Here is an 18,667-nt window from a genome sequence, read left to right on the forward strand (position 1 = left end):
GCAATAGGCGTTGTAGTGATGCTGTGTGGAAAAGAAAAATGTATTGGGCATGCTCAGTGAATGTTTTTCACGCAACTGTGAGCAAACAAATCAGGCAAAACACTTGATTAAACAGCACAAGTGTGCACGGCAAAGCAAATTATGATAAATTGCTAGTATTGATTATTTTTAACCAGAAGGATGAGATTGTCTGCTGTTTAAATTTAGGAATGCAGCCAAAAGATACCTTGACCTCACCTGTGCACTGGGAACCAATACAAAATTAATTGGAGCTGTCATTCAGGTAGAAGTCACAATTATGTGACAGTTGATTTATTAATTTAAGAGCTAGCTACAAACCAGATGTATTCTCCACTTGTACATGTTTTTTGCAGTTTAGTTTGTTAATGCAGAAAAACCTCTGGGATGTTGATAGTCTTTGTTTAGTGCCTGTAATATAATACGTTTTCATTTGAATTAATGCACTTCTGATCACCAATAAACAGTTTTAGCTTGGTTTTGTGATCACATTTTCCCTTTTTTTAATTCTGTTTTTATTTTGCTAAGTCGCTTGTGCTACTGCATTCATAAGCACGCAACCAACTGGGACTTGGAGTCCTTCCATAGTGTGGCATTTGCAACAGTCATCTGAATTTAAAATACAGCGTCTTCTGGTACTTTTAATAGCACAGATATGTTGCACTCTCAACAAAGCATATATTCCCCTGAATTTTCAGGACTATTGAGCAGCTGCTTCTTTTCTGGTTTTGTCAAAAGAACAGATCTCTTGTGACTGCTGGCTAACTGCCTGGTCAGTGTGGACAGAGAGACTTCAATGTGAGTGGCAGAGTTCACTCTTGCAAATCTTTTCCACATGCATGTATGCAAATACACACACCTAATGTTGCATCCAAGGGAAAAATTTTTTCTGTTCCAAAGTAATTTCAATCATTCATAACAGAATGCAGTGTCTCTGCCTTCAGACCAAGAGAATTTCTGGACCTCCACAAACCACATTTTTCATCCCATGATCATAGAAAAAGAAACTAAAAAAATCCCCAAAAACCAAAATAAACCCAGCACTGAAATAAATGAATGTAGAGGACATACCACCCTGAAAGTCAGTTCAATAGAAATCTATAACTAAAGTTCTAGCTAGGAAAAAAAAAAGTCGAAAGAATATTAAAAAAATGTAAATATTTTCCACCTTCTTTTTCTCAACTCAGTCTTATATTGTAATGTACAAACATTGAATCACACAATCATATTGGAAAACACCTTTTAGATCATCACCAACCCTTAACCCAGCTCTGCCAAGCCCACCACTAAGCCATGTCCCCAAGTGCCACATCAGCACATCTTTTAAATACTGCAGGGATGGTGACTCAATCACTTCCTTGGGCTTCCAGTGTTTGATGCTTTCCATGAATAAATTTTTCCTAATATCCAATCTAAACCTCTCCTGGTGCAACTTGAGGCTGTTCGCTCCTGTCATGTCACTTGTTACCTGGGAGAAGAGACCAGTCCTCACCTGGCTACAGCCTCCTTTCAAGTTGTTGTAGAGAGACAACCTTTTCTTTTCCTTTTCTCCAGGCTAAACAAACCCAGCTCCCTCAGCTGCTCCTCATAAGACTTGTTCTGTTTTCATAATGTATTACTTTACATAATTTAATACCTAAACACTAAAAAAACCCCCCAAAAAATAATGCTACTCTTAGAAACCTACACCATTTGTTCCCCCTTTTCTGCCACTGTACCTCCCCTATTAAAATGCATCACATTTGTGTGTGCGAAGAAATAATTCAGACTTTCAAAATGTATCTCCTCACCTTTCAATATGGGGGTGGTGTTGGTCGTGGGGTTTTTTTCTTAGTCTTTTTTATCCACTTCTTTCGCCTGCTCCCTTTTACTCTTCTCACATGTGGGTTTTCTAACAGTAGAGCTTGGCAATTATATTGCTAAAAGTTGTAGCAATGCAGTATTCAACCCTGTTCTACTGATAATTTTAAGGCTCAATCTCTTGAGAATTGTCAGGGCTAGAAATACACTTTCTGATCTGGGAATTTCAGCTTTTCAGCCACATCAAGTGATATGCAGCATTTATTTAGAAACCTGGCAGATGATGAAATATTGAACCTTAAAACAGTAGTGACATTTTGATTTATATTAGAAAAGACTGATCCTTTTCTGTTTCTCATTCCTCACCAGCATCTTTCTATTGACTTCTGTTTTTACATGAGAAAGATAGAATAAAATCTGGTGTAAATGGTTTTAAATGTTTTCTACAGGATTTAAAAAAAAAAAAAATTTTTTCCTCATGGACAGTATAGTTAGATGCAGGATATCAAGGTAGGCTGGATTTTATAGGCATAAAAATACAAATTAATTTTCCAATACATTTTTTAAAGACTCAATAAAAATATTATAAACCAGATTTTATATAAAATGCGAAACTTAAGGGAATTACAGGATGGCATTATAAAACTTTTTACTGGAAGAATTTTGGTCTGGCCAACATAATTCACTGGGCCATTTCAAATTTGTTGTAATTAAACTTTTATGTTGTCACATAACATTGTCTTCTGTATAAAGAGACAGATCTCTTAAAACAGTTTAAACTATTCTAGCTTACAAGCAATCCTTGTAAAGGTTTATAGGCCCTATATAACTGTAGCAAGTGTGATGTCATTTTATTATTGTACCTAATAATATTGTGAGGGTTCAGTCTTAGATCAAGGCAAAAATTTGCTGTTTAGATTTTTTTCCTAAATTCATATATCCCAAGGTACTTTTGAGCTACTTTGAAGACTGAGTACACATATTCCCATATTTTTCTATTTGCAAGTGGGATGGAAAAAAAAATCCGATCTGACATTAAAAGGGAGGAAAAATTATTTAAAGACAGCCCTCCAGTTCACTTCTAAATCTTTTGATGAAGAGTTAATTGTATGTTTTCATCTGTTGGACAAGTGGCTTCACCTTAGATTTATATTTGTCTTCCCATCTAAGTCTCTTCAATCTGTCCAAGTGTCCATAGGGATCATTGTCTGTTGGGGTCTTTACCACTACAATTAATAAAAAAAAATTGTTCACATCGTCTCTATGAATATGAAATACTGAGCAAGATTACAGCCTGTGTAGCAGGATAAAATTTATTGTAGTAGGACAAAACTCATTTATGGTGAATGTCTCACATCTTGGCTTGATTAAATGCTTTTCAAAAAGAACAATGATTTCCTATTGATTCACTGTTTGCAAACATAATTATAGCAGTAACTAGGAAGAATCTGATGTCAAATAAATGGTTCTGATAACTCTGAGGGAAAGATATATAAGATGAACTATCTGCATTGTTAAAAGCAGAGATGTGTATCAGAGTTCCCATTTCAGTAATATTAACATTAATAGACTACAGCAAATGCACCCTTATTTGCCCAAACAGACAAGTGAATGCAATTCTGGCCTTTCATACTGAGTTTCAGTCTGTCATAGATATCTTTTATGAATCCAGATCATCTTTGATAACATCTTATCTGACATCTAAATCTTTGCTGTTGTTGTTCTTTTCAAGGTTAAATAATGCATTCCACATGCCGTGTCTCTTTTGATACTTGTTCATCTTCAATTTTGTTTGTTTTTTAAATCTTCTTACTGTGCAGAAAATTGTGTAGCTGATGAGGTCTGGTATGTGTCATCATCTGTGGGCACGTGGCAGAACCAGTCAATGATGGCAGACTCCAGAGCAAGTGGCATAATACAGTTTTAGCACATAACTTTGAATTACTTTGTCAAAAATCGATTTGAGAAAGTCAGCCACAGTATGAGTTCCAGATAGCTTTGAAATATTAAATCATTTTCACGCTCTGTTATATAAAGCTACAGACAGGGTCCTCTGTCAGTGGCATTTAACAAATATTAAGAGGCAGTTCATTCCCTGAAATGATGGCAAGGAAGGGTCATTTGGACCAAAATATCAAAACAGGTCTCATTCATCCAGCATTATAATTGCATGCTTGTAGTCCTTTCTTATAATCTCTTGAGCACAAAGGGGTCTCAGAAAAAAATAATTGGAATCTGTAGAAGCACAATGCTGAACTGAATAATACTGGTAATAAAAGCCATCTAATAAAGGGGAGAGTCAGATCCATTCAAGGAGGCTTTCAACATTTTTAGCTCAGAGAACTGAACTCAGTACTCTCTAAGGACGGAGATAATCATCAAAAATGGCAGAGGTCTTGAGAAATGTTTACTTGTTGTATGTATTTCGTGTGGGTTTGTGCAATTATATGTTATAATGTAGGGTGAGGTCTCTGCCCTGAGGTCTATGCCATCTGCTTTTCCTGTGTTTGTTCATGGAAATATCTGAACTGTCTCCTCCAGCAGCCAATGCCAGGGAAAAGTGTGCACAGGCTGACCTTCAGCTGTGCTCCACTCATTATTTCCTCTCCCATTTTTATCCCTGCCATTCGCTGAAGTACCAGATATCATCTGGATGCTCCAGGCAGATTGCAGCCAAAGAGGCTAGTTGAAGATACTGGCAATGTCATTTCTCAGAATTGCCATTTTCCATATTTTGGACGAAATGTTGAAAGATGAATGACTTTGATTTGAAAATATTCCAGTGCTGTTTACAAAACAAGATCTCAGTGTAGGTGCTGCAGTACATGGCACCACTTGTGGGTTCCACAGTATTGAATCCCTTTCCCTTTTGAGAGTCTAAGAATAGCTGTCTTTAGGTAAGTGATCAAATACAGAGGCAATTAGGGTAAGCAGTCACAACATATATTTTATTTTATTTGAGCTATTTGAATTTATTGCAATACTTCTGGAGTGAAGGACTGGCACTTCAGATTTGTCAGAGTCTGATAAATTTTGTTCAGTTTCTTTTAGAAATTGTACCCACAGGAGGTATTAATGTTTAATATCAAATTTATTTATTTAAAGGTGGTTGTTGTTACACAGGATTTCTGATTTAGCAAAAATGATAAAAAAATTGTTTTATAATTCAAATGTAATTGCAGTTAGAAAAATATATATAACAATAGCAAATCACAGTTTGATCATGATACCAACATGATTCCCATTACTGGTCTCTATTATCTACTCACCATTACAGTGCTGGGTGTCTCCAGTCACTAGGAAGGAATATGTGGATTGGAGCCAGCCCAAGTTCATCGTTCTCCCTGAAACTCCCCTGCTGGTTGTTCAGCCTCCATACTCTGTTCTGAGCCACATTCACTCCTGCCATGTTGGTCTGGCCAACTTATGGAGACATTCACACTTCTTATTAACTCAGGGTGAAACGCCACCCGCTGATCCAGCCAACTGCTAACAGATGTCCAACTCAAAAAAAGGACATTATTTAGTCCTCCCCATGCTGGCACAAATCCAGCCTCTTCACAACACCTGTGATCATCCACATGGCTAAATCATGTCTCTAAGCACCACATCTATGCATTTCTTAAACACTTCCAGGAACAGTGACATCACTTCCATGGGTAGTCTGTTCCAATACCTGAACACCCTTTCAGTGAAGAAATTTTTCATAATATCAAATCTAAACCTCCCCTGATGCAACTTGAGGCCATTTCCTCTTGTGTCATTGCTTGCTACTTCATAGAAAAGACCAACCTCCACCTGTCTACAACCTCATTTCAAGTCCCCTCTGAGCTGCCTTTCCTCCAGACCAAACACCCCCATCCCTCAGCTGCTCCTCATAAAGCTTGTGCTCCAAGCCTTATGAGATCCCGTTTGTCCTGGAATCTCAGAGTATTTAAAAAAGATGGCATTTTCCTATTTTCCATGGTCTGTCCTGCATTGTTGATGGTACTTTGGCTTGAAAAATGTGGATAATACTCCTGTATTCTAATAATGGACATTCCTATTAAAAATTCACACTGATCACTAAAACTTTGACAGCTGGTGCATATGGATTTTTTTTAAAGCTTTTATCTTTTTAATGGGAAGTATCATCAAAATAAAATCTTGATGTAATAATTTATTTTTAAATTAATTTTTTATAAATAAATTTATATTCAGTTGCAACTTCCTGATACAACCAAAATAAACACTTGAGCCTTCACAATGATTTTGTTGTACAGCTTTAATAATTGATAAGAATAATTGATAAGAGCTTGAAATCCATTGTTACAATTCTGTTAAGTATAAGTAGAATAGAAAATATATTTGGATATTATCTTTAAATATTTTTATTCTTTTTAATAATTGAAAAATAAAGATTTGAAGCTTATCTCTTTATTTTCAGAGGTGAAGGAGATTGTGTGTAAAATTCCATCAGTAACAACTCGGCCTGTGATCCTACAGTGTCTTTAAATGTAAGATTTCTAATACTGTAGGGAAATAAGTTAAAAAGAAAACCTCAGTAAAAGGAGAAGAAAACCTATGCTGCATATCTTTATCCTTAATAAATGTGCTACTTCAGAGAGTATCTTCTGGGGACCTACTGACAGTTTTTATGTGAGATAATTGCAGATCAGAATGTATTATTCTGTTAACTTCAGCAGAGGGATTTTCTGTTTATTGATGCAACTGGTAACACAGTCATAGTAAAAGGTTATATGAAATTTCTCACCTTACCTTTCTGTTTTATAGAGTCATAGAAACGTAAAAGGCTTGGGTTGGAAGGGGCCTTAAAAATCATCTGGTTTCAACCTCCCTGCCAAGGGTGGTGATGCCACCCACTATTTCAGTTATTATTTATTTTTTCAAATGCTGTTTGCTTGAATTTCTTTACCCTGGGCATCTACTATGAACTTGTTATCTGCAGATATTTCCGTTTATCAGCCTTATTAAAAATCTGATGCAGTTAATGGTATTTTTTGTGAAATATGTCCCAATTATATCTCAATTTGATATGGTCCTTTCCATATGTAGAAAATACGCAAGACATAGATGGAGAGGACATGCAAGGAAATGCCTGTTTTATCTTTGGCAGGACAGGATTTGCCAATCCTTTGCTTATAATCTGTGTCCTGACTTTAGTATGGCAACATGGAAAAGCAATCAAGTCTGGTATGAGTATAGAAGAAGATCTAGAATTGAAGCCAAACATGCGTCCCACATGTGTGGTCAGGGTTGGGATAGGATGACTCACTGAAAGTTATAATTCTGATTTATGGAAGTAGTGATCACTGACAACTGTTGCTGAAGTTAAAGGGATTGCTGCCATGAATGCATAATGCTCTAAACAGAATGGAACATCCTAAACCCAACCAAAATATAGGTAAGGAACATGAATTGTCTATTTTGATTTTGTGCTTTTTTTTTTCCCCAGTTGTTTGGTTGTTATTTGGGTGGTTTTTTGTTAGGTTTTTTTTGGGGAGGTGTGTTTTTTATATGCCACTACTCAAGAGGAGCTGGGGAAATATTTTCATTACTGTTCACATTGCTTTCTGCACCTGCAGTAGTGAACACTACTGGGAAAGAAATTGCTGTCCTCTCAGCCACTTTGAATAATGTGAAATAAACAAGCTGAATGACATTTTGAGCTTTTGCTTTGCTGTTTCTGAAGTACAGATATTTTTCTGACATGTCTGGAATGATTAGGAATGGGGTTGTGGAAAAAAGAATGCAATTCTTTAGTTTCTGAGAATCTGATTTTACTGATTCTTTACATTACACTTTACAACACATTCAGTGGAACTACAGAATACTGAAGTGAAAATCCTAAAACATTATCAAAATTTCTTTGATAAGTCCTTTGTCAGCAGTGTTAATTCTACATAGGAAATCAAATTCTTCTTAAAATATTACACTCCCAACTGAGATTTTGCATCCAACTGAATGCAGTCCGATATGTGAAGATTTCCAGGAAACTCTAGATAATATTCACAACCAGATGTTCACCTGGCTTTGCTTTGCTTTGCTTCTCATTTGCTCCCAGAATATGACCAAAAGTTTGCTGGTGTCAGGAAAATCTTAACCCAGTTATGGTAGAAATGTGTGGGAAAATATACAAAACATTTGCCATCTTTGTCCATATTCAGCTGTGCATTTGTAACTGCTGTGAGAATAGGTGACCAAAAATAGGCTTGCACTTGTAATCCATGGGCTTCATACTTTGACTTTACTTGTGAGGCTCAGTGGAAGGGAATGAAGACTGCATCCTACATCTGCATGATGATTTAATCAATGCTAGATGAAGAAAACTGTAAATATACTAGATAAAAATGGCCATGCAGGTTCAGTTGATGGCCAGTACATGAAGGAAACTTGTATGTGCACTGAGTACTTCCTGCCAGTGTATGCAACATTTGTGATAAAATATGTTGATGTTGTATCCATGACTCCTGTTGAATTGACAGCTTTTGTTTTCTAAATTACAGTAACCCCATGTTAAGACCCTAAAGCTATTCTTTTGACATTGCGGTGATTTTGAAGGATAATGGAGGAGTTTCCCTTTTTCTGAAACTCTGCAGATTTAATTTCACCAAATGCTAACATCTCCATATGTCTTTTTATCAGTTGATAAAGACAGTAATCCTGTGATGTCATCCTAGAATCATCCTATAATATGTCTGAAAAAGCTGGTCAGATCACACAATGAAAGAACCTACTTTTCCCTACTGAAGATAAAAAGAACATCTGGTGACCATTTTAGGGAGAGACACATAGCTTTCAGATGTCTAGGATTAAGCAGGATTCATCTCTCCATCAGGAATTCATCCCTGAAAATGTTCAAAAGGCATGTGGATGTGTCACTTGGGGACATGATTTAGTGATGAACACAGTGTTGCTGGGTTAACAGCGGGGTTTATTGATATTAAGAGGGCTTTTCCAAAATAAATGATTCTATGATTCTATGATACACTTTACACATATCTGATTGTTTAATAACCTTTAAGCAATTTTAATACTATTAGAGTTTTTTCTGCACTGGAAGATTATTTTTTTTTTTTTGTATTTGGTGCTCTCTGGAAACTGTTGCTTACAATTACTTTTGTGGACTCAGGGATTGTACAGCGTTTTGTGAATGAAGCTGAAGTCACAGCAGCTTTTCCCCTTCTGTGACTGAAGAAGTTAAATGAGTACTCAGAAAAAGCAGAGGCATTGAAACATTTTATTACTACAGAGCCCATCTCCTTGTGGTCTAAAAAGGAGCTGACCCTGAAAATTTGGCACAAGTCCATTGCAACCACTCTGACTAATGCCACAGAAAAATAGAGAATGATGTATTTTTTACGGAATACTACTCAAGGGTTATATTGATTTAAACTAGAGGAGGTAAAGAAGATGGGAAATGAGACATACTAGTGACTCAGCGTTTTAAATCTCAGCATTTTAAATAAACGTGAGAAAGGGAAGAAATGAAAAGAATGAAGTTTTGAGCTACAAGAAAGAAAAAATAGCCAAGGATTTTCCAAAACCTAACTGTTAAGACTAGATGGGTTTGTTGGAAATCCCATCCAGATCTGTCCATTTATATTTTAACTTGAATTGCCCTTTTCAGAACACTGGATGAAATTTTGCGTTGAGACTTCTTAGGTTAAGTTGCTGACTTCAGTTGCATAAGCTGACTTGGTTAGGGAGAAACTACTATTATTTATTTATATAATATTATATAATTTGAGGTGAGAGAAATTTTTCTTCTCTACTCCAGTGGCTGCTAAAACCATAGAAATAAATTCTAGTCTTACATGATAGTTTTACTGATTGTCTTGAGGTGATTTTATGATAATACTGTATTTCCCTATTGTCTGCTTTATGCCCAGAAATGGGTCCCATAGCTTTAAGCTGAGTCCAGGAGAGGGGGGAGAGAAGCCAGGTGACTTCTTCAGCACAGTGTGTGTTCAAAGACTCACGCACACTGCCCCGTGTTCTCACTGCTGCAGAGCAGAGGGAGCACCTTCCTGCTTTTTAGCTAGCCTATTAGCTGAGGCAAGAAATTTTCCCATACTGGCATACCTGCATACTGAAATCCTCTGGTAACAACTTCTTTTTCTGGAACTGTTTGGCCTAGCTGTGATCTGAGAACCAGATCAGTGGACGCCGTGGACCGGTAGGGAGGCTGCAGGGACGCCGCATCCTGGCCCTGGGCCTCTGAAGAGGCTGAGCCAGCTACAGAAGGAACTCTAAATCCACCAGCTTTGCAGCGTCGAGGAGGTTTAATATTTTGACAATTATTCATTTTTCCTGTGCCCTGCCGTTTATTAATAAACATTGTTTATTAAATAAATAGTTTTTTTCACTTTCCTCCAAGAAATTCCTTTCGCAATGGTGGGGGAGGGACTGCCGAAAACCTGTCTTTGGGGGAGATGTTCATTCCAGAGCATTTTCCTACTAAACTTGTCTCAAACGGAGACACTGATATTCACAAGAGTCTGACTGAAACCTCCTTGAAATAATGAAAAGATTCCTTTTAGATTTTTCTGCCATTTTGCTACCTAACACTGATGTTGATGAAAACATAATTACAGTGTAACCTCGATTGCTATTTCTTAAGTTATCAGTCATTAGACGTCTGTGAAAAGGAAAACAGGAAAACAAAAAACAAAGTAGAAAAAGAAATGAGAAAAAAAAAAGTCTTTCATTGTATGTGCATCTATTAATTTATCTAAATATTAATTTTAAGTAGCAAGGTTTGTTCAGCACTTTGCATATTAAACTGGAAAAACTTCTTAGATCTAGGGCTTTTGGAAGAACTCTGATGTTTGCTCTTTTATATTTCCAGTATATTTGAGGCTACCTGCTAACCAACAATTTTTGAAGTTTTATGCAAAGAAGAGAAAGATGAGTTAAGTAGGAGGCAGGTTTTTCTTTTCTGTAGGACTGTAGGAACCAAGAGGTGTGCAAACCTGATAGTCTCAAAGTTCTGTTTTGTACCAGAGGTATTTCCACATGCTGAAGAACTGTAGATACAATATTTTATGATCCTGCCTTTCTCCCTTTCTTTTAACTGACTTCTTCTAAGGGACGTGTATGGGCACATGGAGTAAATGTGAAGGCTGGGGTAGCCTTTTCAAACAGAAATGTTGACATTTCTATTCAGTGACAGAGAAGAAGGATGTTTGTTTGCTTTTACTTCCAATGAAAATCAAGAATGCAAATAAGAAAAATATAAAGAACTGATTTGAAAACTGAATCTTTCATCCACACAAGTGTATCAGAAATCATAGAATCATAGAAAGGCAGAGGTTGGAAGGTACCTTAAAGATCATCTAGTTTCAAACACCCTGCCAAGAGCAGGAGTGCCCTCCATTAGATCAAGTTGCTCAGAGCCCCATCCAACCTGGCTTTGAACACTTCAAGGATGTGGCACCCACAGCTTCTCTGCTTGACCTGGGAACATACAAGGAACTTTTTATTCTTCTCCCTATTAATCTCATGGCAAGTTTCACGGAGATTCTCTACAAATGCACATAGCCTTTCTCACTTATTTTCTCCACGTGGGCTTTATCCAGTGTCTCATAAGCAAGTGGCTCATGATGCTACAATTGGGCTTCCTGGGGTAAGGTCAGATGCCAGGAATGATCTTGATGAGATGGAAATGAATTTGCACAGAGCCCATTGGAGCAGAATATCTTTTACAACTCCAACTGAAGACCAGTAATCAGCATAGTTAAATTTAAATTAATTATCTCAGGTAAAAGCCCGTATTAAAATATCTGTTCTTGATTCACCATGATAACAGTGTTGAAAAATTTTTGGTGATATAACTCTTTTTTCATAAGCATTCACATAGGTTTAAAATTCACAATTTTTCAAGATTTATGTTGTTTCATACTTGTGCTTGGGACACACTATCTTTGGAAGCTTTCAGGATAGCTCAGAGTATTCAAGATCGTGCAGACCAATTAACAGAAATGCAAACACCTGAGGCATTCATTACTGGTTTATACTTCTAAGAAATTTTTACAGTGTCTTCACATATTTTGTTACATGTCATGTATCAAACATTTGTAACAATTTCCAAATGCTTCAAAATTGACACTAGTATAGTATTTTAGGAGAATATAAGTTAGAATATCTCTACACTGTTAGAGTTCTAAGAATCTGAAATATTAATGATGAGATCTTATATAAATGATTTTAATGAATAATAGTTTTGAGCAATATTTTAATTGCACAAAAAATTGTCCAAGGTGTTATTTATAGCTAAATTAGAGCAAGCAACTCTAAAAGACTTCCTGCTATAGAGCAGGAAAAGGACTCTTACAGCTCCACTGAAAAAAGGACTTTTCCATAGTTTCTAGCTTTTTTGAAACCTACCTTTTATGACTAAGGGATTAAAAAGAAGAGCTTCTAGGGTAGGAGCTAGTTATAATGGCTTCTCTTATAGTCCCTGAGAAATATAGGCACCTCTAGAGTATGATTTATCTCTGCCAAAAATACACATCAAAAATAGATATGTTTAAAGATACCTATTTCTTTTCACTGGTATAAAGGGAATCTAGGGCAACTATCTAAAAAGTGCCTACAGTCTAATGGTCCATCTGAGAGGAATCCTAAAGCTTGTCCCTGTGGGGCTCCAGGGAGTCCTTATTGTGTCTTTCAATATATAAGGGGGCTTGTAAGAGAGATGGGGAGAGACTTTTTACCAAAACTTGTAGGGACACGACAAGAGACAACAGTTTTTAAGTGAAAGAAGGTAGATATGAGGAAGAATTTTTTTTTTTTTTTTTTATGGTAAGGATTGTGTGACACTGGCACAGGTTGCTCAGAGGAGCTGTGGATGCCCCATCCCTGGAGGTGTTCAAGGCCGTCTTGGATGGGTCTTTGAACAACCTGGTCTGGTAAAAGTTGTCCTTGACGACATCAGAGGGGTTAAACTAGATGATCTGTAAGGGTCCTTTGCAGCACAAACTGTTCTATGATTCTGTGACTCTGTGATGTAGCTTTTAAGTCTTTGTGCCTTCAGCCATATGTTGCTATGGTTGTCTGCTTGGACAATAAAAAAACCCCTAAACCCCTCAGCAATACTTTTACATCCATGAGTATTATGCCTCCTAGAAAATGCTCCCATGTAAGGTGTTACTAAGATCTCAGGAAGCTAATAGAAAGTTTCATCTAAAGAAAATCAATTGGTGGGATCAACCAAGGAAGTTTCAAACTTCATGACTTTACTCCAGTCACTGAAAATATTGACCAGAATCATTATTCAGAGATACATTGTGGAAGTCTGGTTATTCCTAGCTGGGGAATATAGCTTTACTGAAGACAGTACTACTGTATCACTTTATACCTGTTGAAGTTCTGGCCAGAATAAACATCAGATTTCTTGAAACTCAATGCCATTCTGTCTGGCATTAGGCAAAATGCTGAACAATCTAGTAGCTTCTGGTTAGTTTTTAAAAATTGAAGATCTATGGCAAATAGATCTGAAGACCCAAACACCTCCAGATGAACTTCAGGTTTCTTTGTCATACACCACATGCAACACATGAACAAACCAAGGTGACACATTTAGCAACCCGAAAGTTTGGAAATTAACTTTAAGGGAAAGATTAACACACAGTGCAGAGTGACTTTCCTCCATGATGACACAGATATGCATTGAACTAGAACACAGTAATAGTTTTTATTGAATGTGAAAAGTGAGTAACATTTAGCTTCTTTATGGAAGGTGTGAAAAGGTCAGCTGGAAGTTTTATAGATAGTGTTTAAAGGAGAAGTTCCCTTGCTGTAATGCAAAATTAGAACTTCTTTGGACAGAGGAAATTGTCTTAAAAAAAGCAAGTCCTGTTTCATAGGACAATTATATTCTAATCTGTCTGTTATTATGCTACTGTCCAGTGCTCTATCCCCATGTTTCAGGAGAAAAATCTCTAAGGACACCTCTTCACCTCTTCGAATTAATCTAATACCCAAGCTTCATTTGTTACACAGTACTGATTTGGTTTTAAAGAACAATACATACCTATAGATGTCCAGAAACCAAAAAAAAAAAAAAAACAAAAAAACAAAACAAAACCAAACCTACATTTATATGCTTATCAATTATTCTTATTTTTACTGTCTTAAACTTCTCTTAGAAATACTAACTTTAAGGGTAGAATTTGAAGATTTAGCAATTTAGCATCTTGGGGAACTGCACTTTATATTCCATTATAACCTCAGTATAAATGCACACCATTAAGCCCATCCGAAAATTAACTTCCAGCAGTTGTTCTCTGAAAGACAGATGCTTTTTAGTGAAAAGAATCATGAGCACTACAAATGTCTGGTCTAATGGCCATTACGAATTATTATTAATATAGATAATAATAATAATAGTCATGTTTGAAGTGATTTTCAATAAAAGTGTTTAACGATTTATGAAATGTTTGTCTCTGGCAGCCTTTGTGAGGCAAGTATTTTAAATGATGTATTGTTAAATGATGATGCACATAAGTCAAGGAATGGTTATGGTCATCGAGTGTGGCATATGGAGAAATGGAAATGAGGGAAAAAAGTGATTAAGGCATTGGTCTTGTCATTAAGGGACCAGAAGTCTGTATATGGTTACTGGTGTGATTAGGTGCTTAATTTCATTATTTCTGCTCTCTTGTTGCAAAATGGAAATGGTAATTTGCTATATTAGTAGCATTTTAATATATGGAGCTGTATTGAAGTAAGAGGATATAAATATACTTTATTTCACAATCTGCAGAAACCTGTATGAGGAACCTGAGCCCCTTCCTCCAGGGCTCCACTGACGACAGCATGAATTTTGTTTTGTTACTTGGGGTTGCCACTAATTTTTTTTTTAAACACTCTCATTCTATAACTTCACCCTGCTTCAATTTCCCTGTCCCTTAGTTTCTTACCCAGGCTCAGAAAAGTCTAACTTGTAAGCATGTTAGTCTGCTCTTCATGAGCGGAGCACCTTATTTTTGATATTTTGAGATTTTTTAAAACCCAGTTTTGCACCAGACTCACTGCTTGCTGATCTTACTGGCCTCACCAACCACCAATAACTGTTGTCTCTGGGTTTCGTGTTTTATCTGCTCCCACACCACTGATGTCAATACTCCTTGGTCCTTGCTGGGTTTGCCAGTTTGGGTTCAGCAGTGGTTTTCCCCAGAGAAAATCTTCAATGCCAGGCTCAACTCCAGTTGTTACAGGAAAACAAGAAAACTAAATATTTTAAAAACCTAGATTTCCATTATATAAATTTTTAAAATTTTCATTCATAAAGAGAATGAAGAGTTTTAACAATACTGATTTCTGATGTTTAATCAAGGGTAGAAAAATTCGTTCTCACTTTTAGAGCATCCTTGTTTGCTTCTTATGATCTATGCACATTGATGATAGATAATACCTTGATACTAGATTTTCCACTTAGATTGTAGATAGGCTTTCATGTTGCCTTATGTATCATGTCAGACTAAAAACCATAGACATGTCCAAACCTATTTTTTTAACTGAGGTTATGCTGAGAAAACACATTTGGGTTTTTGAGTATGTTAAGTGGGTTTTTTCACACAAATTTTATATTTTTCTCAAGTTTTACTTTATTAGATAAATACTTGGAAAAAATGCAAACTTTCTTACAATCTGGAGCTGTCTGTACACAATATGCTGTAGGAACTAGACACAGGCAATACACTTGAACCAGAAAAAGGGTTGACACAGCTTAAAGTACTTAATGTACTGTTTGATAGAGAATGTGCACTTGGGACTCTGAAGAGTGAGATAATTGAAGCACTGAAAACTATTGTCAGTCCAAATACAAATTTTCCTCTTTTTCCAACTGGGATACCAGAGACAGTTTGGCTAAACTAAATGATCCCATGTCCCAAAACACTTCAACAGGCTCTAATTTCACTGGGTGAGGTATCACACCAATATCCTATTGTTCCTTCTGACTGAGCTAGTTCAGAAGTCATTCAGGTTCACTCTGCCTGGGACTGTGTTGTAACCACGGAGAAGATGCTTCTTTTCCCCTCCTCTATATGCATATACTTTAGAGTCAGTGCTGATTAAAACTGTTCAGGATTTCTTCTGAAGCATTCAGAGGCGTTAAAGGTCAGGCCACACAATTGCAGTTAATTTCAGCATTTTGCACAATTTACACTGATATGGTCCTAGCAGGATGAAATTCATAATGAGTCCATATTCCTCTACACAGCTGACATGCAATTTATGCATTTTCAGTAAATTTTGTACCTTTTCATTATTACTAAATGTAACATTTGAAAAAGCCTGGTGATGCAAAAACTTCCTCTCTTCTGCGAAGCTGAGTGGAAGGACATGTTGGCCTGGGTTATTACCGGAGCTTTCAGCATTAATTTACATCATTTTCAAGTACTTTTGGGACACTTTTCTCGCCATATAAGTCCTGCTTTCACTACTTGACTCCAGGCTCTCTCTCCTGGTCACAGTGTCTGATTTGAAACCACTTAGCTTGTGCTTGATGCAAGGGACATGATGTCCCCAAGCCAGCTTTCCCACCATTTAAAGCATTTCTAACCCTTTTTCTATCTAACTTTGTTCATTTCTTTTAAAGATGATAAATTTTCCCCCTTCAAAGCAAAATTTGCCCAAAAAAACATTGAAAAATAAAGAAAACCAACCCAATACTCTGAGCTTTTTGCATGGATTGAAGTAATGGCAAGTCACATATGAAGTTTTCTTGAAATACATTGGGTCACAATGGAGAGCTTTTAAAAACATTTTTCATGGGCTAGACTCATATCTAGTATGGACTCTTACCTGTTGCTGGTTTAAGGAGTTGTGTGATAAGGCTGAAATACAATAATTCTTTCTTTTAATGTATGCTCTCAATACAGAACACTGATTTAGGATACATAGACTATCTGCTTCAGCTGATGTTGCTGTTCTCAAAGCTGTACTCTTAGAAGGAGAGATTTTCAAGTTCCTAGTTGCATGTATGATAAAAGTTTCATTGATTTCAAGAAAAATAAGGTTGTCAGTGCCACCTGGGAATCTGGCCCATCCAGATGTGCTATGACATTTAGGAAGAAGCAAACACACTCACAAGGCTCTTTAGGCTGTCTTGACAGAGCAATCAAAAGTTTTACTTGAATTTCTAGGAGAGATAGTCAAAATAGCAACCACTTTCCTGTTTTGAAATTAAATAGAGATTAAGCTAAGATTTCCTGTACAACTCTTTCCTAAATATATAAAATCCAGAGGGGGCCATGAAGGTGATCATAGGGATGGAACAGCTCTCCTATGAAGACAGGCTGAGACAGTTTGTGTTGTTTCAGACTGGAGGAGAAAAGCCTCCTGGAAGACCTTAGAGAACCTTGCAGTACCTAAATGAGGCTACAGGAGAGCTGGAGAGGGACTGCTCACCAGGATATGTAATGATAGGACAAGGGGAAGTGGCTTTAAACTCAAGGAGAGTAGATTTAGAATAATATTTGGAAGAAATTCTTTGCTGTGAGGGTGGTGAGTCACTGGCACAGGTTGCCTAGAGAAGCTGGGGACTCCCCATCTCAGGAGGTGTTCAGGAGTAGGCTGGATGAGTCTTTGGGTAACCTGGTCTAGTGGATGGTTTGTCACCCATGGCAATACGAGTTGGAACTAGATGATCTTTAAGGTCCCTTCCAACCCAAACCATTTCATGATTATAGGAAAATAAAATAGAATAAAATCATTTTAGTCTAACAATGCAGTTTTGGATGATGTAGTGGATATGAGGTTTATCTCACCTTTATGCAGGACTGGTAGAACAGTGTTTGTTTCCCAACCATGCCACATATATTTTTTTTACATTTCTTTCACAGCCTTAAACTCTGAGATTCTTTGTTGCTGACTGCAGAGGATAAAAGGAATTCACAATTTTTTTTTTTAACTGACACTTTTCCTTCTTAGCTTATTCAAGGATATGATTTGGAAACTTAGGTTTTATTTTGCATACGTAGATGGGTATAAAGCTGAGTCTTGATTTTTTCCTGGAAACTTTGAAGTATTGTTAGAGGCGTCTGAAAGCAAGGAGGCAATTAACAACCTTGGAAAATATATTTAGACATACTACTGGAAATAAAGCAGGGAAAAGAACTGTTGTTTGTTTGAAAGATTTGCAAGAAAAAAAGATGGAAAGGAGTTATGACTCAGGGCAATGTGATGACATTCAAAAACAAAACCAGAAGTAGCTCATAAAGGAACACATCCTGAAAATAGTTCTTTTAGAATTCCAAGGTATGTTCTTGGTTATTGACATAATTTTGATGTTTGCTGTCCTAAAACACTGTTTTAACTAAGAAGCCAATTAGGATTCAATTCCCGAAATAATTACTTTCCAAAAGCTTTGCTCTGACAGTATCATTTGTCATTCATTCCCACTTAGACCATGTCGGAATAATTCAGGTGCCTAAACAAAGGTATGTAATGTCAATTTTAGGTATGCTGAGAGGTATGCCATTGTATCTGAGGCATTCACATTGGTTGGCAGACAAAACATAGGATTTAGGGAAGACCTGTTACACATGGCTTAAGAGACAGATGGAAGCAGAAACATTTCGACTGACACAAGTGCCTGTGTTTGCTCAGACAAATCAGCCAAGTCCCTAAATCTCTTCCTTCTTCAGACCACGTCCTCACACACACATGCACACACAAATCCTTGACTGAAACTGAAAAGGTGAGTTGTTTCAGATGAGCAAATCAGTTGCTGCTACTTACATGGAGGCCTACTAAGAGGTAAAATTATTAAGGACATGATCAGATGGTGACAAACAGTCGAGCAGGGACATTCAATGAAGCGAGTTCCTCTTTTCAG

The 18,667-nt window shown here is 36.8% G+C and overlaps 2 long non-coding RNA genes across 2 annotated transcripts in view; both read left to right on the plus strand.

Moving 5' to 3' along the window:
* LOC121662687 overlaps positions 1 to 18,667 on the plus strand; it is a 485,325-nt gene that overhangs the window by 249,674 nt on the left and 216,984 nt on the right. The gene's annotated exons all lie outside the window — the stretch shown is intronic.
* Positions 2,936 to 17,143, plus strand: LOC121662689. The gene is made up of 3 exons (XR_006015379.1): positions 2,936 to 2,948; positions 10,943 to 10,948; positions 17,074 to 17,143. It is a non-coding gene; the product is annotated as an uncharacterized LOC121662689 (long non-coding RNA).

The sequence above is a fragment of the Corvus kubaryi genome, unplaced genomic scaffold (assembly GCF_017639235.1).
Source record: "Corvus kubaryi isolate FWS band 111438036 unplaced genomic scaffold, C.kubaryi_AGA036_p1.0 37260, whole genome shotgun sequence".
In the NCBI taxonomy this organism is placed as follows: domain Eukaryota; kingdom Metazoa; phylum Chordata; class Aves; order Passeriformes; family Corvidae; genus Corvus; species Corvus kubaryi.